Below are 23,386 nucleotides of genomic sequence, written 5' to 3' on the forward strand. Positions count from 1 at the left end.
CCTACAAGCGTCGGGGCGAATAACTTCGAAGGTTAACCGCTTACTTTTTTAGGCGTCCGTTTTCACTCGTTTTTTTCTTAACGTTTTTAATGTTTTTTAATGTTTTTGATGATTGATTTTTTGATTAAAGTGTGTGATAGATCAAAACAAGCGTATCACTCAGAGGGTCGGGGTGTGCTTTGCAGCACAACGTTCGGTCACTTGAAGCTCCGTTGGTCCTCAAAAAAGTCGATCTTTAGCTATATGTGAAGCTAAAATACGTAATTTTAAAGGACGACTGAGGCTTGAGCCTGAGTGAGAGCTTGGGCTTGCGTCTGGGAGATATTCCCGATCCCGGTCCTACTTTTAATTTAATTTAATTTATTTTTTTGTTTTTTTTTTGGTATAAGGTCGCCGCGGCCTGCGCGCGACCACACACACTCTATCTACCTACTTACAACTAATACACCTACTGTTACACACTAACACACTTCATTAGCTCTCACAGATCTACTTCCTACTTACTGTACTTTGCATTACACAAAACTAACAACCTTAATACTAAGAGCTTATCACAGAGAAAAAACACAGTACTTTTGAAAACTCCATTAACAAAGAAATACACAGTAGCAACACAAAATCCTTCTTCTCAACACACATACCCTCCTTCCTTACCTTTCCTACAATTGAAATTGCACCACAAAATAAGCACAGAGTGCCATTCAAGCTTAGTGTATGGCATTCCCTAGCAACAGAGTGCCATTCAAGCTTAGTGTATGGCATTCCCTAGCAACAGCGCCAAAAATGTGCGCGTCTGTCACACGTGTCAATGCAAGGAACTTGTCGATACACTGTGTACGAGCCACAAATGGCTCCAAGCACACAACAAGCCTAAACTAGCAAGCTCAAAGATGGCGATGGTGTATCACTCACCGCTCTACGCTTGCTGACGTGGAGGATTCCTCGCCGCGAAGAAGAGGGAGACGCCGCTACGACGCGCTCAACTGTGCCTCAACGCCATCGTGCCGCCGCAATGCTTGATTGCACTCTCTCTCTCTCTCTCTCACATATACACACACACAAGGAGATGGAGCAAGAGAACTCTTCAATGGTACAAATGAGAGAATAAGTGAATTTTAGGTTTAGTTGAATTTTATATGAGCTCGCCCCATTCACACTTGGGCGCCCATGCTTAGCCAACTAATCCCTTGAATGTTCTAGTTAGAGTGCGTCTCTCATCGGCAATCACTCTTACCCTTTTTCTATTGGACCGACTGTTGGGTTAAAGGCCCGTGTGCCCGGCTGCCCGTTGTTTAGCCGCCCATGTACAGCCATTCATTTACTCATTCATAATAACTATACTCACAACTACACATTGTAGTGTGAGTACCGCCCCGCCACACACTGTGTCTATCTCCTTCTTCGTGTTGGCTCTCTGTGTGTGTGCTCTCCAATCCCAACAAGTGGTATCAGAGCTTGGTAGTGAGAGCATTGAGAGCTTCATCATCATTGTTGAGTGTGTTGAAACTTGCTGCTGTTTCATTGCCGTTTTTTGGTTTCACGCACGCGCGCATTTCTAAAGAGCAGAAGGTTTTTCTGAGCTTGGCATTGGAAGGTTCAGCACTCCGCGAGTATTTTCACCAGGTGTCCTGGTGTTTAACCCCCCTTTCGAAGCCATTCGTGCCATTAGAAATCCCATCCGAGCTACAGACTAGGAGCTGCGTTTTTCAGCTCTCTTTGGTAGTTTTCTGCTGCCAGAGCTTTCCATAGCCATTACAGGTGCCATTGTTGTAGTGTCTTCCACTTACGTGAGCCCACAACTCATTTGAGAGTGTGTAGCCTCTTCTTGGAGTGGCCTCATACACACAGATAGAGTGGGAGTTTGGCGACATTGTCTTCTTCGACTACAGGTACAGGTACAGGTACGGGTACAGGTTACAGGGAGCTTTGGATACAGGTTTCTTCTGTGGTTACAAAACATGTATTTTGACTGTGGGACAGCCATGTATATGGTTGTGGTTTGAGTGGGAGCTTCTACTCTTGTGGGCAGTCTGTTTATGCGTGTTCTTGAGCTACAGGTTTACATCATCTATGTATGTTGATGGATGTGGATATGGCAGTTTGACAGACACTCTTTATGCATGATATTGTGGAGATTTGGTTCACTTATACATAGAGCGGGTTTGCTCTTTCTTGCAGTGTTGCGGTTTGAGTACGGACAGGTACTTGGTTGACAGTAGAGATTGGACTTTGTTGAGCTTGTGCATTGGTTATATGCTCACTTGGATCCATTTATGCTCACGGATTTGTGTAAGCTTGGTCAGCTTATGTATCTATTGTGGTTATTCAGACATGGAGTATGTTTATGCCTCTATGACAGCTCATTGTTGATGCATTTTGTGGCACGGTTTGCCTAGGCCGGTTGAGTTACAGGTGTCACGGGTTTATGCATTTGTTTGTGGATTTCTACGTACGTTTTTTGACCATATTATGGGCTGATTTATACTCTATGCGTTTGCTCTTTGATTGAGCAGCAGGTGTTGTCAGATTTGCAACACTACTTTGTTGTGGCAGTTTGTTGGTTGGTTACAGGTTTCTCATTGTTGCATTCTTGTTGTAATGGGCACTAAAGAGGACACAGTTTTCAATATTGAGAAGTTGGATGGTGCTAACTTCTCATATTGGAAAGATCAGATTTGGGATGTCTTGGTGCAGAAGAAACAGATTCGACCTCTAAAGTTGCAGGGAGTTAAGCCAGAGAACATGGAGAGGGATGATTGGGAGGAGTTGGATGAGATGTGCAGGTCTACCATTAGGCTTTCCCTTTCAAAGTCTGTTTATTACAATGTGAAAGATGCACAGGGTGGAGCTTATGAGCTATGGCAGCGGATTTGCGATATGTATGATAAGCATTCGGCTGCTTCTATGGTGTATTGGATTAAAAAGCTTATTGATTTGCGAATGGAGGAAGGTGCTTCCATGAATGCGCATTTGAATGAGTTCAATACAATTTTCAGCCAACTTGCTACGCAGAAAATTACGTTTGAGGACAATGTAAAAGCTATGTTTTTACTTGTCACGTTGCCTGAGTCATGGGACACATTTAGGACAGCCATAAGTAACTCGGTTCCTGCGGATGAGTTGACAAGTACTAATGTGGAGTCTAGTCTTCTCACGGAAGAGATTAATCGAAAGAATAATACAGGTAGTAAGTCTTCTAGTGCAATGGTTGTCAGAGGCAGGACTATGGACAAGTATAAGTCCAACATGGGTAAATCTAGAAGCAAGTCCCGTGCAGGCACAAGTAAAAAGGATGTGGAATGTTTTCATTGTGGTAGAAAAGGCCATTTCAAAAAGGATTGCTACAAGTGGAAAAGGGAAAATGGAGATGGTAAGAAGAAAGACCATGATGCTAAGGACAAGCCTAAATCCAATGTCAAGATTGAGGAGTTAAATGCAGCACAGGGAGAGTGTAGCTCTCAAGATGACCATGTATGTGCTCCGACTAGTGCTACTAGTGAAGAGCTTGGTGATGTGTTGCTTGCATCCTATTTTGATGACGCTTTTCTTCTCACTCATGAGAGTAGTATGCCTATGGATTGGGTCATTGACAACGGTGCTTCTTTTCACGTTACACCTCATAGGTCGTGGTTTCATGACTATGATGCTTCGAGCACAGGTACTGTCAGGATTGCCGATGGGCGTTCTATGCAGATTCATGGCATTGGAAATATTCATTTGGCTATGCCAAACTCTACTATGTTTGTCTTGCAGCGTGTGCGTCATGTGCCGGCTCTTGCAAAAAGCTTGATTAGTGTGGTTCAGTTGGATTCACTTGGTTTCAATGTATCTTTTGGTGATGGAGGTTGGAAGATCACTAAGGGCAGCCTTGTTTTGGTTAAAGGTGCTAAGAGGAATACGTTGTATTCCCTTTGTGTAGCTAGTGTGGCTGATCACATTCTGGGGATCACTGAGCAACCTCCTGCTTCTTTATGGCATCAGCGTTTGGGGCATATGTCACTGAAAGGTTTGAAGTTGTTGGCACGTGCGGATTACATTTCCGTTTCAGATTTTGGTGGTTTTGAGTTTTGTGAGCATTGCCTTTATGGTCGACATGCTCGGCCTTCTCATAAGAAAAGTGTTCCACACAGATCTTTGGAAAAGCTAGCTTTGGTGCATAGTGATGTATGTGGGCCGATGCCCAATGCTTCTCTTGGAGGTGCTATGTACTTTGTTACTTTCATTGATGATGCTAGCAGGAAGGTATGGGCATACCCCATTCGTAAGAAGAATATGGTGTTTGATATATTTAAGCAATGGTTGGCTCTTGTTGAGAACCAATCAGGTTGTAAGTTGAAGTGCTTATGTACGGACAATGGGGGTGAATTTATGTCTCATGCTTTCACAACATTATGTGTTGAGAAGGGTATACGGCGCGAGCTTAGTGCTCCCTATACACCTCCTCAAAATGGTGTGGCAGAGCGCATGAACACGACTATACAGGAAAAAGTCCGTAGTATGCTTTCTATGGCTGGTTTGTCAAATGGATTTTGGGCTGAAGCTGTTGCCACTTCTGTGCATTTGATAAATCGTTCACCTAGTGTTCCTTTGGGCTTCAAAGTGCCTGAAGAGGTATGGACAGGTTTGACACCTTCGTATGGTCACCTTCGTGTTTTTGGCTGTGAAGCTTATGTACATGTACCTAAGGCAAAACGCAGCAAATTGGATCCAAAGAGCAAGAGATGTATCTTCTTGGGTTATGGTAGCTCTGGTGAGATGGGTTATCGATTGTGGGATCCTATTGACAGGAAGATTGTGCGCAGCCATGATGTTGTTTTTCATGAGGACTCTATGTATAGAGCATCACCGCGAACGGTTGAGGTTCGGCGTGTGATATTTGAGGAGGATGGTCATCGGTATGATGGTCCCATGGCTGCTCGTGGGCAGCCCATTGACCCTCAAGTGGGAGATCAGCCCTTGTTGGGAGATCATGTAGATGTGGGACAGCCAGATCAGCCCTTGTTGGGAGATCATGTAGATGTGGGACAGCCAGATGCACCTCCTGCACAGTCTTTGAGGCGTTCAGAGCGGCGTGCAAGACAGCCTCAACGTTTTGTGCCTTCTATGGATTATGTATTGTTGACTGATTGCGGGGAGCCATCATGTTATGATGAGGCCATGTCTAGTGTTGACAAGCTCAAGTGGGAGCAGGCTATGCAGTCAGAGATGGATTCGTTGATCCAAAATGAAACGTGGGAGCTTACTCCTTTGCCAAAGGGTAAGAAGGCACTACCATGCAAGTGGGTTTACAAGATAAAATTGTGTTCAATGGATGCAAAGCCTAGGTACAAAGCAAGGCTTGTGGCTAAAGGATTCAAGCAACAGAAGGGCATTGATTTTGACGAGATCTTCTCCCCAGTGGTGAAGATGTCTACTTTGCGTATGTTGTTTGCCTTGGTAGCTACAGAAGACATGGAGTTGAAGCAAATGGATGTAAAGACAGCTTTCTTACATCCGGACTTGCACGAGGATTTGTACATGGAGCAACCAAGTGGGTTTGTTATTCATGGTTCAAAGAAGATGGTATGCCGGCTTCTTAAGATCTTGTATGGGCTGAAGCAATCATCTCGTGAATGGTATCGTAAGTTTGATGCATTCATGAGTTCATTGGGCTATGTACGCAGTTATGAGGACCCATGCATCTATACTTGCAAGGCTGCAGATGGTAGTCTTATTGTTTTGGTTTTGTATGTGGATGACATGCTGATCGCAAGGAAGTGTATTTCTGATGTGGATGCCTTGAAACATAGGCTACATGAGACCTTTTCCATGAAGGATCTTGGGGATGCCAGTCATATTTTGGGTATGCGGATCACTCGTGATCGTTCTCGCAAGATGCTCTTTCTTAGTCAGAAAGAGTACATTGACAGGGTGCTTGAGCGTTTTCATATGGAAGGGGGGAAGGCCATTAGTACCCCGTTGCCTCCATATGTAAAACTCAGCCATGATGACTGCCCTCAGACAGATTTGGAGACTACAGAGATGTCTCAGATTCCCTATGCATCAGCTGTTGGTTCCTTGATGTATGCCATGGTGGCTACGCGTCTAGATCTTGCTCATGCAGTTGGTGTGGTTAGCAGGTACATGTCTAACCCGGGCAAGCATCATTGGGATGCAGTGAGAGGTATTCTCAGATACTTGAGAGGGACTTCAGAGTTGTCCCTATGTTATGGTGAGAAGGATATGTATGTTTGCGGATATACAGATTCAGACTATGCAGGGTCAGTGGACTCGAGGAAGTCTACTAGCGGCTATGTGTTCACAGTTGCAGGTGGACCGGTTTCGTGGGCATCACGTTTACAGCCATGCATTGCTTTGAGCACTACAGAGGCTGAATATATGGCTGCCATTGAGGCTGCCAAGGAGGCCGTATGGCTCTCACGACTAGTGGGAGATCTTGGTATGGCTGGTGATGCTCCGATTCTACATTGTGATAGCCAGAGTGCCATAGCATTGGCACGGAATCTTGTCTTCCATGCGAAGACAAAGCACATTGAGGTGAGGTATCACTTCATACGAGAGGTGCTAGAGGACAAGCGCATAGAGCTTGTCAAGGTACACACTGACGATAACCCTGCTGATCTACTCACGAAGTCGTTACCCTCACAGCGGTTTGCACACTGTAGATCGCTGATGGGTATGGCTTGACTTCTTTTGCTGTACTTTGGCCACTTTAAAGGCACACTGCCTTTAAGTGGGAGATTGTTGGGTTAAAGGCCCGTGTGCCCGGCTGCCCGTTGTTCAGCCGCCCATGTACAGCCATTCATTTACTCATTCATAATAACTATACTCACAACTACACATTGTAGTGTGAGTACCGCCCCGCCACACACTGTGTCTATCTCCTTCTTCGTGTTGGCTCTCTGTGTGTGTGCTCTCCGATCCCAACACCGACAAGCCCGGTACCTGACTCTACCAAATAAATAATACAATGTCCATCGTAGGTGATAGAAATGTGCGTGAGGGTTAACACATTACTGTCTCTAGTACATGACAACAAGGGTTGAATAAAATCTTCTACAAACACAACATCCGTGAGACCAAGATACGCTTTGTTTGCGGATGATAAAACGTGTAACCTTTGCTGTCAGCACTATAACCAACAAAAATACATTTGACAATCTTATCATCCAATTTTTTGCGCTCCATATAAAGCTTGACTCTTGATCATACATTGTGCCATTTTCGTAAGTGACCTCCTCTCAGCAACACCATTTTGCTGATGCGTATAAGGCACTATACATTGGTGTTTTATCCTGTGATGAGCCAGAATACATTAAACTCATGAGACATATACTCTCCCCCTCGATCGGAATGGAGGGAGCCCAGAGTACATTTAGAGACATTTTTAGCCATAGCCAAAAAAAATTTGAAGCACATAAATACTTTGGACTTTGCTTTAAGCGGAAATATACATGCATGCCTGAAGTAATCGTCAATGAAAGTCACAAAGTAAAGGTAATTGCCCAAGGACGGAGTTTGCATGGGCCCACAAACATCACTATGCACAAGCTACAACCTGCATGTGGCCCTAACTGAACCATCCTTTGGAAACTTCGAACATTGCAAAATACATCCTTCATAAACATGTTAGATAAGTGCTTTAAGAGGCGGAAAGAAGCAACCATATTAGATTTCTACAGATGCCCAAAACGTGCATGCCATAGTTTTGCATCTGAAATAGCCTTAGAATCCACAACTACATTTTAAAAATTCTACCCACACTTGTCATATAGAGTGAGCATATACAGCCTACGACATAAAATGCCAGATGCAACAATTTCATCACCAAAACTAAGATCATGTACTATACGTCTGTCATCCACAAATTTGATTACAAGACAAGTCTAGCAAGTGCAGATATAAACAAAAGATTCTTTTTGATCCTAGGTACATACAATGCATCAACAAGTGTGAAAGAACTTCCATTTGCAGCAGCAATAAGCACAATCTTTCCAACTCCCTTGACCGGATAAGAGGCATTGTTGGCACAATTGATTGAATTCCCATGAGGGATATCCTCGAGAGCGGTAAAAAAGTCACGACGAGAGGTAATGTGCCTTTGTAGCACCACTATCAAAGTACCACACTTGAGTACTGCAACAACTGACAAACATGCATCATGGACCGAAGGATCATGAGTGCACTCTGCACTAAAAGCCCATTCTCCATCAATATTAGCATCACAATCTCGTTTCACAAAAGACACAACAATAGATGAATTTGTAGTGGAACCAGCATAGTAGTGGAACCTTCCTCTTTCTTCTTAGCCTCTTTGGCCTTCAACGTAAGACACTGCTTGATCAAATGATCATTAGATTTACAATAATGGCAACGCATCTTCTTCTTGTCCTTATCACCAAAATTCCTAGACAAATTGTTGCCAACAAAAGCATTAGGAAAATGCGATTTACCACTCGCAGAAGAACTATAAGAAGTGGCTACATTGCTATTACCACCTTTTCTTTGAGCAGCAATAAAGACATGTTCAATTGCACACTCTCTAGTCCTGTTTTTTTGGAAAGTGAGGGTGACTCTTGCAACAATGGCATAATGCATCAAAATTGAAAACTTTAGGATTTCCTTGGGTCATAAGTCTCCAAGTACTAGCAAAAGTTTGGTAAGAATCTGGCAAGGCATTAAGAACAATCTGCACAAGGGAATTGTTTGAAACAACTTCACCTGCAGAAATAAGTTGCTCATTGATATCCTTGACACCATCACGGAAAGTGTACATGTCATCTTTCTCATGCATAATCTTTGACTCCATCTCTTTACGCAACAATGCAATTTTTGTCTCATTGCGACGTGCATAAAGACTAGCTAGAATATCTCAAGCTTGTTTTGCAAATTTTGTTGAACTATATGACAAGTAATAGTGCGCTTCACAGACAACACAATCAATGCATTAGCCCGTGCATCTTTTACATCCCAACAAGCTTGCTCAACCGTAGGAAAAAATGCACATAGGAAATGCAAAGTAGTCATACAACAAGTGGGAGCAAAATTCTCTTCATAATCTAGAAATCAATCTCACCATCCGGCTTGCGTTTCAACTTTTAAACCCACTTTGTACCAATGGCCTTTTTGACCAGAGGCAAATCACAGAAAGTCTATGTGTCATTTTCTATAAGTGCATCATATTTTGATTACATGGTAGCCATCCAATTTTTTGAATTATGTGCTTCATCAAAAGACAGAGGTTCCTCCAACATCATGTAAGCTAGACACAACCAAAGCATTACAATATGATGCATAAGATGCATGGCGAGACCCTGAACGAGTACGACTAGACAAAGGTGCATCCAATCAATTTATTGTCATGTAGCCATTTAGGCATACCTCTAGCCTACTCATTCTCAGCTCTTTCCTCATCAAGTACATTTGCATCAGTAATATGCTGATCTGTAACATTTTCAAAACCCTCCATAGGTTGTAAATTTGCCTCAGTGGAATTTACATTTGAACCTCCACCATTGAAAAGAGGCAACAAAGTATCACAAATGTCCTATGAGCTTACATTACCGTCTCTAGTACATGACATCAATGATTGAACAAAATCTTCCACAAACACAACATTCGTGAGACCAAGATACGCTTTGTTTGCAGATGATAAAACGTGTAACCTTTGCTTTTAGCACTATAACCAACAAAAATACATCTGACAACCTTATCATCCAATTTCCTGCACTGCATTTAAAGCTTGACTCTTGACCATACATCGTGCCATTTCCATAAGTGACCTATTTTTCCTCTCAGCAACACCATTTTGCTGAGGTGTATAAGGCACTATGCATTGGTGTTTTATCTCGTGACTAGCGAGAAATGCATTAAGCTCATGAGACATATACTCCCCCACTCGATCGGAACAAAGGGTGCCTAGAGTACATCTCGCATTTTTAGCCATAGCCAAAATTGTTTGAATCACATAAATACTTTGAACCTCGCTTTAATTGGAAATACCCATGCATGCTTGAAGTAATCATCATGAAAGTCACAAAGTAAAGGTAATTGCCCAAGGACGGAGTTTGCATGGGCCCACAAACATCACTATGCACAAGAAGCTGCAACCTGCAACCTGCAACCTGCATGTGGCCCTAATTGAACCATCCTTTGGAAACTTTGAACACTGCATCTTACCCAAAATATAGCCTTCATAAACATGTTAAATAAGTGCTTCAAGAGGCGGCAAAGAAGCAACCATATCAGATTTCTACAGACGCAAGCAAACTGGCTAAGTTCAGATGCCCAAAACGTGCATGGCAAAGTTTTGCATCTGCAATAGCCTTAGAATCCACAACTGCATTTTAAAAATTCTACCCACACTTGTCATATAAAGTGAGCTTATACAGCCCATGACATGAAATCCCAGATGCAACAATTTTATCACCGAAACTAAGATCATGTACTATACATCTGTCATCCACAAATTTGACTACAAGACCAAGTCTAGCAAGTGCAGATACAAACAAAAGATTCTTTTTGATCCCAAGTACATACAAAGCATCAACAAGTGTGAAAAACCTATCATTTGCAATAGTAAGCACAAACTTTCCAACTCCCTTGACAGGATAAGAGGCATTGTTGGCACAAGTGACTGAATTCCATGAAGGACATCCTCAAGAGAGGTAAAGAAGTCACGATGAGAGGTAATGTGCCTTTGTAGCACCACTATCAAAGTACCACACTTGAGAACTGCAGGAACTGACAAACATGCATCATGGACAAAAGGATCAAAAGTGCACTCTACACTAAAATCCCATTCTGCATCAATATTAGCATCACAGTCTCGTTTCACAGAAGACACAACAATAGCTGCATTTGTAGTGGAACCAGCATAGTAGTGGAACCTTTCTCTTTCTTCTTAGCCTCTTTGGCCTCCAACTTAGGACACTGCTTGATCAAATGATCATTAGATTTACAATAATGGCAACGCATCTTCTTCTTGCCCTTATCACCAAAATTCCCAGACAAATGTTTGCCAACAAAAACATTAGGAACAAGCGATTTACCACTCGAAGAAGAACCATAAGTAGTGGCTACATTACTGTTACCGCCTTTTCTTTGAGCAGCAATAAAGGCATGTTCAATTGCGTATAAGGCACTATACATTGGTGTTTTATCCCGTGACTAGCAAAATACATATTAAACTCATGAGACATAAACTTCCCCTCTCGATCAAAATGGAGGGTGCCCAGAGTACATTTTGAGACATTTTTAGCCATAGCCAGAAACTGTATGAAGCACATAAATAATTTGGCTTTTGCTTTAAGCGGAAATACCCATGCATGCCTGGAGTAATCATCAACGAAAGTCACAAAGTAAAGGTAATTTCCCAAGGATGGAGTTTGCTTGGGCCCACAAACATCACTATGCACAAGATGCAACCTGCATGTGGCCCTAACTGAATCATCCTTTGGAAACTTTGAATGTTGCATCTTACCCAAAATATAGCCTTCATAAACATGTATGATAAGTGCATCAATAGGTGGCAAAGAAACAACCATATCAGATTTCTTCAAACGCAGCAAACTGGCAAAATTCAAATGCCCAAGACGTGCATGCCAAAGTTTTGCATTTGAAATAGCCTTAGAATTCACAATTGCATTTTAAAAATTTTACCACGCTTGTCATATAAAGTGAGCTTATACAGCCCATGAAATAAAATGCAAGATGCAACAATTTCATCACCGAAACTGAGATCATGTTTTATACATCTGTCATCCACTAATTTGACTACAACACCAAGTCTAGCAAGAACTGATACAAACAAAATATTCTTCTTGATAACATACAATGCATCAACAAGTGTGAAAAAACTGCCTTCAGCAGACAGCAATAAGCACAATCTTTCCAACTCCCTTGACCGGATAAGAGGCATTGTAGGCACAAGTGTCTGAATTCCCATGAGGGACATCCTCGAGAGAGGTAAAGAAGTCATGATGAGAGGTAATGCACCTTTGTAGCACCACTATCAAAGTACCACACTTGAGCACTGCAACAACTGACAAATATGCATCATGGAGAGAAGGATCATAAGTGCACTCTGCACTAAAACATTAGGAAAAAAATGGACTCTCCATGGGCCTTGTAAGAATCCCTAATTTAAAGGAAGCCTGCCAAGATTAAGGGGGACAAAGGCTTTGAATGGGGCTATTTTGGTAGGGTCTCCTCCACCTTTGACCCCTAAAAAGGTAGGGGGAAGGGGGGGGGGTAACCATTTAAAAAGTAGGGAAGGGGGGGGGGGGGGGTAAACCATTTGAAAAGTAGGGGCTCTTCTCTCTCTACCTTTTTGGCCAACTTGTAAGTGGCCTCTTAACTCTCCCATGCCACCTAAGCAAATCCGTGGGTCAAAGAGGTAAAAAAAATGACTTTTTTCAAAAACTTTCAAAAAAACTATATTCCCCCCTAAAAAGTACCCCCAACATATACACATAATAAAAAAAAGATTTTTAAGTTAAATTACTCAAAATTCAACATTTTTTGACTCCCTCCAAACTTTTAGAAAATTCCCCTCAAAATTGAAAACTCTCTCTCCTAATCTAAGCTCCTCTCCTACACCCATCCCCCTTGCACCTACACCTGCTGCTGCACCTACGCACCCATCTCTCCGTCCTTCAAGCTCCATCTCTCCATCCTACAAGCTCTATCTCTCCATCTTTCAAGGTCCATCTCTCCATCCTACAATGCCTCTTGACGACGTGACCAATGTCCCAGCAAGCTCTTCACGCGGTAGGTCTCCAGGGCTTTTCCTACGCCTACCTCAAGAGTATGTTCCGACAAAGAAAAAATGCTTGGGTACATTACCTTCAGCCAACGAACGCCGTGCTCAAGGGGAGAAGAATGTGGATTTCTGGACAGACGGATGCTTGTATCCAAAGGATCCTTCTCTCAATGTTCATCCGTCTTTTACAAACATTCCATCACTGTTGCAATACGTTGGAAATGGAGAGCAAGGTTTGTTGGGCTACTGCAAGAGACTCAACAAACACGAGATTGCGCGGTCCGAGATCTACTTGCGTCATTGGCAGTTGCTCAATGGGAGTTTCCACAATCTTCAAGCTCAGATGCAAACAGCTACTAGTGCGCTTGAGGAGGCAAAGAGCACCATCACAACCAAGGAAAATGTAATTAAAAAGCTTGAGGATACTCTTTCACACATGAAGAGTACTGCCATGGGAGGTAGGGTGAGGAAACGAGAGTTGTCCGAAATTCAGACTCTTGCACCACGTGGAGGTGCAAGAAAACGAAGGGTGACAGCTATGAGGTAACATGTTCTATCCCTCATGTTGTTTAAGTTTAATACGGCTCATCATTGTTGTTTTGGGCAATAGGAACTTCGTCCAAGAAACGTGCGGCGGCGAGAATGCGTCAGCTAGGGCTACTTTACTTCATTCTTGTTTCAACAAAGAGGATTTTATTGGGATGCTTGATGCTCCAAAGGCAAAACACTTGAAAGACGCAATCACTAAGAGAGTTCTTAGAGATTTTTCTAATATTGTCACTGATCTAGATGTTCAGGATATTTGTGATGCTGTTGGGATTAGTACCAAGGGCTATCAAGCAATACATCAAGTGTTAAAAGATGCATTAAGAAGTCGAGGAGTCACGGAAAACCTATTCCCACTTCCTCACAGAGTGCAGATTGACAAGAAGGTGTCAAACGAAGATGTTGTTCACCGATTAGGGGACTACTTGTATATTGAAGACACGATGCCTCTTCAGCCGCTCCGTAGCAAATCACAAGGAAGGAAGGGCCGCGGGAAGGGAAGCGGTGCTGTTTCTAATAGTGTGTTGCGGACCGAAGGGTTTGTTTACACCAAATTCAACAATATCTTTGTGGACTTGATACGATTGCAGCAGTCCATGGCTGTTTTCTACAATTTGAGTGATGCAGGTTAGTTTAGAGTTGCCTACATGCTCTATGATGTGTCATAACATGCATTCTGAGGCTTTATGTTGTTGGCAGTTCTTGAAGGCAAGCTTGTGTTTGTGCTGAAGTTGGATGAGTGTGTAATTGTTAAAGGGAGAAAGTTGGAGAGAATGAGCATCACGCTTATGAATGAAGCTCTAGCTTATGCCAAGCAATCTTGCAGTTCGAGCGAAGCGACAAAGCCCTCTTTTAGTGTGCAATCAGAGAAGGATATATGGTGGCTTGGTGCAATTGAAGTTCCGCAAGAGACACATGAAGTCCTTGCATGGATTTTCAGTAGAATCCCATGGGTCACAGAGGTCATTAAAGCTCAAATAAACGGTGAGAAGCTCATGGTTCCAGGACGTGGGGAGTTTGATGTTGAATGGCATTTAGGTGGTGATCTAAATACCATAAAGTGCATGCTTGGATGCAAACAAGGTGCAAATTCTTTACTTCCCTGTCCATTCTGTACGAAAGGGCACAAGACAAGTCGAGCAACTCAAGTGGAAGGTCAGGACGATGATAATGATGACCATATAAATAGGGAGTGGCAAAGTTCGGTTCTTTCATGTGATATGCTGCAGGTGCCCAATAGGGATAGCAAAGATCTTGGGTGGAACCCCATAATTCCCTTCTCCCTCAACAATGTTCACTTTTGCACATTGCATGCGTTTATGCGAATATTTGATAGGATCTTAAAACATCACATTGATTATGCTTTCACAATGAAGCCCCTTCAACGATCAAAAGACTCCTTGCAGGGGGTGGAGACGCTCCTTAATGAGATTGGATGTCACCGATCAAGGGTGAACATTGTAGCAGAGACTTGTAGGGAGAAGACATATGAGGTGGCACAGAAGGTTTCCATGAATGGAGCCAAAGCACGTCGATTTTTCAAGAAGATGTCAAAGTCTCCAATGCAGGTATCCAAGGCAAGTGTCGATCTAGCAAGTGAGAAGCGGTGGGAGTTGTGAAAAGATTTGTGTTCATGCACGACGGACAAAGATCCCAATGTGGAGGTTGCTAACCAACGCAAGCTAGTATGGTCATCCTTTCAAAAGGTTGTGCAATTGATGAATCTTTCAAGCACCACCGTTGAGCAGCGAGAGGAGTTCAAGAAGGTTCTTTATGAATTCACAAAGGCCGCTAAGGACGGATGGTCTGAAAGCAAGATTACACACTACATGGTTTGTTTTAACGGACTTAATACATATGCAATGTTTGAAAATGTAACTTTTCTATTCGCTTATCTCCTTTTTGGATGTTTTAGCACATTCTCTATGCGCATGGTGCATACTTCATGGACCGCTATGGTTCGCTTGATATATGGAGTACACAAGGCATGGAGAAGTCCCACTATCGAGCAAAAGGAGTCTACTTCAAGAATACTCGGCATGGTGGTGGTAGTTCACACTCCAACTACCTCCAAGAGATGTTTAATTGGTTTTTTAGGCACACCTTTGGGAGAACTCGTACTATTGAGAAAGCAAGAGAATCGATGTTAGCAAAGCAGTTACGCAACGCTTCCCGTACTGCAGCATCCGAGAAGTGGAAACGCTCGCGAGCGTCCCTCGGCCACGAAGCTTGGCGTGCAACTAAATATCGAAAAGGCAACGTTTGGGCGTCGCGTCAGCCGTCCGCATGATCCTGGTTTAGTTGTTCAATTCAATTGCTTTATTTGAGTTTCACTCAATTGGCCGCATAGTGTGAAAGGGCCCAAATCTCAAAAAAACCTATTTAAAGGTTGAAGGGGCTCATTTTGTCATCTTCCCTACTAGGTGCAACCATGGCACAAACAAAACAAACGGCTAGGATTGCATATCCAGAGGGGCCGGATGGCCAACGACTCAAAGGTACAGCAACAAAAGCTGGAAATTCACAAGCTCAAGGTGAAGTCCACATAGAAGAAGCTGGAGCTTCAAATCAGCATGGCCAGTCCTCTACAGCAGCAAAAGAGAGACGGAAGCATCGTCTTGTTGTCTATTCATTGGACTCCAACGATTTTGATGGCAACAGGAAGGATGAGAGCGACCAGGGCAAAGAAACAAACAGCCAAAAGCAGCCGTCAGAAGGCTCCGAAGAGACACAAACGGATGAAGATGCCCCATGGGTTGGTGTCCAAATACAAACTTATCAGGCTCACATGTCTATTGGGGGTAAGACACTTCCTAAAGGGAGTGGACCTACACCATCACATCCGGTCGATAGTGAAGAGCACGAATCAGATGGAGAGTTGGTGGAATTCGATTATGAGGTGTTGGAAGTGCCTGTGGAGAAAAAAAAGAGAAAGAGCATTGTCTACAAGAAGAGGAAGCAAGATGCCCTGACTCGTGCCAAAAATGCACCTCCACGTCGACCTCAGAAGGTACGAAAGCGCAGTCGTGCTTTTGCGGAGATTCGACACTATCAAAAGAGCACCGAGCTCTTGATTCGGAGGGCCCCTTTTGCAAGGCTATGCAGGGAGGTTTTGCAATTGTACAACACTCAGTTTCGGATGGGCGCCGTGGCCATAGAGGCAGTCCAAGAGGTAGCAGAGCAATATTTAACTGGCATATTCGAGGATTCTAACCTCTGTGCCATCCATGAAAAGCGTGTAACCATTATGCCCAAGGATATGCAGCTTGCTCGCCGTTTGCACCATGAGGAGTAGCTTGTAATTAGGCATCAACCTTTTTGTATTTACGGAACTCCAAGATTGGGAAGAATTTGAATACAAGCGTCTTTTGATTCTATATCCCACTTTGTGCATTGTATTGGGAAGAATTTGAATATAAGCGTCTTTTATTGTATACCCCAGTGCGCATTGTATTGTTTTAATTCTATACCATGCAATGTAGCACTGGTTCAAGTTTTGTCTACCTTCTACTGTATGTATGTAGCCATTAGCTTGTTATTGTGAAAAATTGCCTACGTTTAGCACCTTGGCTAAGTGGGGCATGCACTTCCTTATGTATCCATGCTATGTGACTCACTATTGCATGGCAAAAACATCTACAAAGTGTTCAAAATGGCTTGGAATGCCCCCAAGTTGGTTGCCACAAGGGCGCGCATTTGGGGTTTCCAGAGGCCTATGGATGGACATAATGCGCGCCCTTGTGGCAGCCTCTCCTAGTGCTTTGCTGACACTCTCCAGTGGTTTCCAGACAATTTTGACAAGCAATAAGTATGTTTTGTTTGCTTCAATGCTTCAATTAGCATAGATGCTGCTGGAATTCATCCTCCCTTAGTCCATGTCAGTCCTAAACTCCAGAAAGGGCTTAGATATTGCCACAAAGTTTACTCTTGTGGTTTGTTAATACAACTTTAGGTATCTGGGGCAAGATGGGCTTAAGGTTACCTGGGTATCCATGTCTTCCTGTTTTGCAGCTGGGTACTATTGTCTTCTCACTCTGTTTTGTAACTGGATATGCTCCTATTCTCCAAGAAGGGTTTAGATATTGCCACAGTTTTGTGGTTTGTTAATACATCTTTAGGTATCTGGGGCAAGATGGGCTTAAGGTTACCTGGGTATCCATGTGTTTCTCTTTTGCAACTGGGTATTAATGCCTTGTCACTCTGTTTTGTACTTGGGTATGCTCTTAGATGTGTCCAATTTCATCTGCCACAAGGGTGCGCATTTGCACACTTCATCTGCTGATGGAAAGCCCTAATGCGCGTCCTTGTGGCAGCATTGTTTAGGGACTTCCAAGCCCTTTACTAGGCACATACATAACTTTGGAAGCCTAGATATAACAAAGTATACATTTTTTAAATTTTAATGCCTGCCAAACCCTTTAGTAGTCATAGCAAAAATTATGGTGCTTCTCATACACAATGGAAGCCCAACATACAAGAAATTCAAAACCTTGCAAGAAATAGAGTCATAGACAGCAAAAAGTAATTTCATTAAATAAATCAATGCTTTACATGATATCCGGCTTTTGCTTTAGGATCTTTCTAATTACAATTTTCCGGCGCTTGGCCTTTTGGGGTGGCTCCCTGTTAAGTAAAGTGGTTGTGATTTCTTGGGTGTCATTAATCCCTACAGCTTTGTTCATGCCGACATGGGCAATAAGGCGCCCGCGAAAGTTTACACCGAAAGTGGATATTGCAAAATCTTTCTTTACAAGCACTACAAGGTTGGCCGTTTGGGCAAGTGTTGTTAAACACAACGCCTTGGAGAGTGAACGGAGAGCAAAAATGTTGTAGCGACCATTGGGAGAGTAGTCGGCATGGACAAACACCACGACACCAGCGGGAAGTGTGCCGAGGTAGTGAGCAAGTGCCGCTTGAGGTTCGAACAGCGTCCTCCTCCCCCCTGACCGTTGCGTCCAGGCGTCAACCTCTAGAACATCCTACAGAACATAGGTTTTCTGAGATATGACATAGAATTATGATATAAAATTAACAAAATCATTTGTAACAATCAAATGTAAGTGAGCATCTATACCTCTTGTCTACGATCCTCCTCATCGGCATCCGGGTGCAAGTAAAGATCCACCCTTGACTTCCCCTTTGGATCAAGCAAAACAGGTGTTGCAGCAGGTGGTGGTGAATCCACTCTTGTGCGTTTAGCCAAACACATGGCTTGCACGGCCACAAACTCCTCCTCAGAGACCTTGGCCTGCTCGGCCGCTGCCACCTCGGCTTGTGCGATTGCCACTGTGTCCGCCAAAGTATTCCCCATGGGCAGTAGGAGATCATCGTCATGGGAGGTGGTGGTATTAAGCTCAAACTTTCCATGGGCATCGAGGATGGCGAAACACTCATCCATGCGAAGCTCAAAGGATTTCTCCAGATCGTGCATAAACACAAACTCCTCCCCACCCACCACAATGGAGGAGAAGCGGGTAATCTCTACCTCAGGGATGGCATCCCGAGTGGTGGTTCCTTCTGGCGGTCCCGAGGATGAACCGACTGATGGAGAGGCCTCCAAGAGGCCTTGAATCCCTACAGGGTAGGTCAAGGCAAGCGTCCTCTCCTCTGCAGATGAGTCAATGGCCGCGGGCTTGGGGTCCTTCACATCAGCCAATACCCTGCCGATCTGCAAGTGAGGTAGCACTACGTCAGGGCCTGCTGGGCACTCGTGAAGGAGGAAGATCATTATGGCCTGAACAAAGAAAAAAGTGTTTCCGATCCTTCCCTTACGCATTGCTCGCACATCATCAGCTTCAAGCCGCACATATTGTCCGGCGGGTTGTGCTATGGTGGCAAAGCGTGCAAGCTGCTGATGAAATGGCATGTCCCCTTGGTAGATGTGGTGGAGAAGGCCTTCAGGGACCCATTGCCCTGGTCGGTTTGGTAACTCAACAATGAATCTCCCCATGCACGTGGAAATGTATGAAGTAATGTGCTCAAGAGATTGAGAGTGGAGGGTCAAGGTGGGGTTGTGAAAAATGCTTGAAGCTCAGGGCGATTTGCATGCCCAACCTCAGTAAGGAATGCATCTAAAGCACTAGTAGCAGCCATGTCTTCTCTTTGCGTGATTGGGTATGCTAGGTCTCTCTGCAATGCTGGGATGAAAATGGTGAAATGAGGAGGTGGTCCTCCTTATATAGACATATTCTATCTCGAAAAAAATAAAAAATATGGATTTAAAAAATAAATTTGCACCACCTTAAAACTCAAGTACAAAATCAAGTACAACACCTTAAAACTTTTCAAAATCTTTAATAAAATATCCAATATATAAATGATTAAAGTTACAAGCCAATTCACTTAGACAAGATGATTTCGTATGTAGCCCAATCTTTGTAAACAAGCATAGTGGCCTCCATCCGCCTTCCAATCAATACAACCAAAAATGGGCAATCAAAATACAAAAACCCACAAAAAATAAGAAAAGGTAGCTAAGGAAGCACAAAGCAGACCTTGCGTTGTTCTAGTTTGAAACTTGCATTACCGACATCCTCGAATCCCATTATGACAAAGTGTTCCCGAAGATTGGCAAGTGTTCACTTCAACCACCTCCACCTCGTTATTGGGCATGCGGACACGAATTTCAAAGGATTGAATCTCTTCGGCTGTCAGCTGCAAGGGTATCCATTTGCCACGTTTGTGCATCCACCTCTCATAGCTAAACCGTGCATACAAGGTGCACCTTGCTTTCAAATACCGAAGGCAAAGCTGTGTGGGGGACACATTGCACTTATAACGGTCACCATCATGCAAACCGTCAACATAGCCCCAATTGACACCTAGAATGGTGTCCATTGCATCTATGTCAACTTATTTTTAAACAAACATTGTTGGTGTTTCTACAATCGGTAGAGAGCGGAATGCATGCATAAACAAATGAATGGGACAATGCCAACTGAGACCCACCGATCTGGTTGCCTTACCAAACTTTAGGGACCCTTGGAAATCTTGCAGCACCTTGCGCTTGAAAGAAAGCAAAGCCCAATGGTCTGGAGTTGGCCATTCTGCACTCTGCAATGAGGGTGTCTCCACGGCTTCTAACCTACCATAGCTTTGGCTTGACTTCGGCACCACGTACTTGTGGGAGTACATGAATATTCGCTGCTCGGTAAGTTTTTTCGATGAAACATTAGGAAACATAAGCTCCCCAATGTGAGCATGCACAACCATGAACGTGCCTGAGAGGCACTCAAGCGGCTGCTCCTCAACATCTTTACAAATGTCCTTAGTTAAACATAATGATCACATAAACGTAAACATGACATATGCATGGGATAGCTGGATGGAAAAACATCTTTACAAATGTCCTTAGTTAAACATAATGATCACATAAACGTAAACATGACATATGCATGGGATAGCTAAACCATGAAAACTTACAATGAGGTGCAAATTGAGTAGAAGCTCTTTTGAGGTGGAGATCAGCTGCACTGTAGACGTGTTGCATGATGGACACCATTCCGGACTTTGTTTCTTTGAATGTCAATAGCCAGCCCTTCCAATGATGTTCCAATACGCCTCGACACCGTACGCGATGAGGTCCAGCACGTGACGGTTGCATGTAGATCCATGCACCCTTCTTGAACACTTGTGGGATCCATACCCCCTCTGAGTCTTTTGTGTTGTGCAACACAATCTCCTCTATCTCTGGTTTGGGCCGTCTATGCGTGGACATGCTTGGGAAGTTGGGCTTAGGAAGGGATTTGAAAGAGTTGAGTACTGTGGAGAGAGAATGAGGAGCTGAGGGGAGGGTGAGGTGAGCTGCCTATGGTGGCTTTGACAGTGGAGATAGAGAAAGAGAGGAGTGAGAGGTAGAGAGGTAGAGAGGATAGTGGAGCTGTGGGCTATGGAGTGTGGGACTGTAGAGGGTTGATGGAGGTGTGAGAGAAGGGGGAGCTATGGAGAGAGAGGAAGAGAGTGGTGGAAAGCTTTTGGCTATGGCTGCCTTGACTGTAGAGAGAGAATGGGAGGAGGGAGAAGAGGGAGAGTGTGGGAGAGAAAAGTAATGAGGGAGAGAGAGAAAAGTGGATTTTGGGGGGAAAAATTGACTTTTTAAAGTTAGTTTATGTTTTGGGGCAGTTTTGGAGGCAAATGGGTCAACTTTGGAACTTTTAAAAAATTTTCAATTTTTTGGGTTTTTAAGCATGCGTTTTTTTTGGGGGGTCCCTCCCTCTTTTATGACACCTCTCTCCTCCTATTTACCCCCCCCCCCCCCCCCCCCCCCAGCCTACCTCCCACCTCTCTTTAAGAACCAAGCATTGAAGAGGGAGACAATTAGGCTGCACCCCTACCATTCCTCCCCCTCTAGGTGATATCCCAAGAGCCTTCTCATTGGTTCTCCCTTAAGCCTTCACTAATCAAAAAGGCCCAAGGAGAGTCCATATTTTTCCTAATGCCATTCTGCATCGATAGCAGCATCACAATCTCCTTTCATAGAAGACACAACAATAACTGCATTTGTAGTGGAACCAGCATAGTAGTGGAACATTCCTCTTTCTTCTTAGCCTCTTTGGCCTTCAACTTAGGACCCTCCTTGATCAAACGGTCATTAGATTTACAATAATGGCAACGCATCTTCTTCTTGCCCTAATCACCAAAATTCTCAGACGAATTATTGCCAACAAAAGAATTAGGAACAGGCGATTTACCACTTGTAGAAGACCCATAAGAAGTGGCTACATTGCCGTTTCCACCTTTTCTTTGAGCAGCAATAAAGGCATGTTCAATTGCACACTGTCAAGTCTTGTTTTTTTGGAAAGTGACTCTTGCAACAACAATGTGCATAATTCATCAAACTTGACAACTTCAAGATTTCCTTGGGTCATAAGTCTCCAAGTACTAGCAAAAGCCTGGTAAGAATCTGGCAAGGCATCGAGAACAATCTACACAAGGGAACTGTCTGAAATGACTTCACCTGCAGAAATAAGTTGCTCATTGATATCCTTGACACCACCAAGGAAAGTGTACATGTCATCTTCCATATGCATAATCTTCAAATCCCACTCTTTACGCAAGCATCAATGCAATTTTTGCCTCATTGCGATTTGCATAAAGACTAGCTAGAATATCCCAAGCATGTTTTGCGAATTTTGTTGAACGAATGTGAGGAGTAATAGTGCGCTTCACAGACAACAAAATCAATGCATGAGCTTACACATCTTTTACATCCCAGCGAGCTTGCTCAGCCGTAGGCAAAACAACTCTAGTAGCTGCAACCCTGCCACCAAAACCTAGAACATCACTTACATTCTCAAAACCAAGACGTACATCAATGCTTTGCACAATGTTCCAAATGCGCTTTGACAAAAGGGCATGTTGCATCATGTCAGTCCACATATGGTAATTGTCCCCATCCAACCTATTGTCAGCAGCAGTAGCAAACATCTTGAACACATCTGTGTTGCTGTCAGCCATGGTGAATGCTGCACTTGATGTGAAAACTGCCCAAAAAGAGGAGAAACAGAGTGGAAACAACACATGCTATATAGAAAAAACCGTAGAAGACTGTGCGGGACCTGCTATGCAAAAAACCACACTGACTTAAATTTTGCACAAAAGGACGAAATAGCCTGCACAATACTGCCTATAGTGGAACGGACGTCAAATGAGCCCAAATCAAAAATTTGAGCAGACCTAGCTCTATGAGCATTTCTAGAATATTTTTCAACCTATGAACACTCGCCAAATCTCACAAAAATTGAAGAAAGTGAGCAAGCATGTTATGGAGCTGTTGGCGACTAAGCCCAGGAGGACGCGACCTGCTCTGATACCAATTGTTGGAATTAGGGTTGCAGGAAAACACACACAGCTTGGAGATGACGAAGGAAGCTCAAGTCACACAACAGAGAGTGCATTGCTTAGTGTGCAATGGAAAGATAAGTTAGCCGTAGAGTGATGGGTGTATATACAATGCACGGGGGGAAAAAACCTCCTAGCAAGGGAAAAAATGCCCCGACTGTCCTAATTGTGTTCACACACATCACTACCACATGTATATGGTAACAAAAAGGTGAAACACATCAAAGCAAGTAGTGA

The sequence above is a fragment of the Adiantum capillus-veneris genome, chromosome 17 (genome assembly GCF_014529385.1).
Source record: "Adiantum capillus-veneris isolate H3 chromosome 17, ASM1452938v2, whole genome shotgun sequence".
NCBI lineage: Eukaryota > Viridiplantae > Streptophyta > Polypodiopsida > Polypodiales > Pteridaceae > Adiantum > Adiantum capillus-veneris.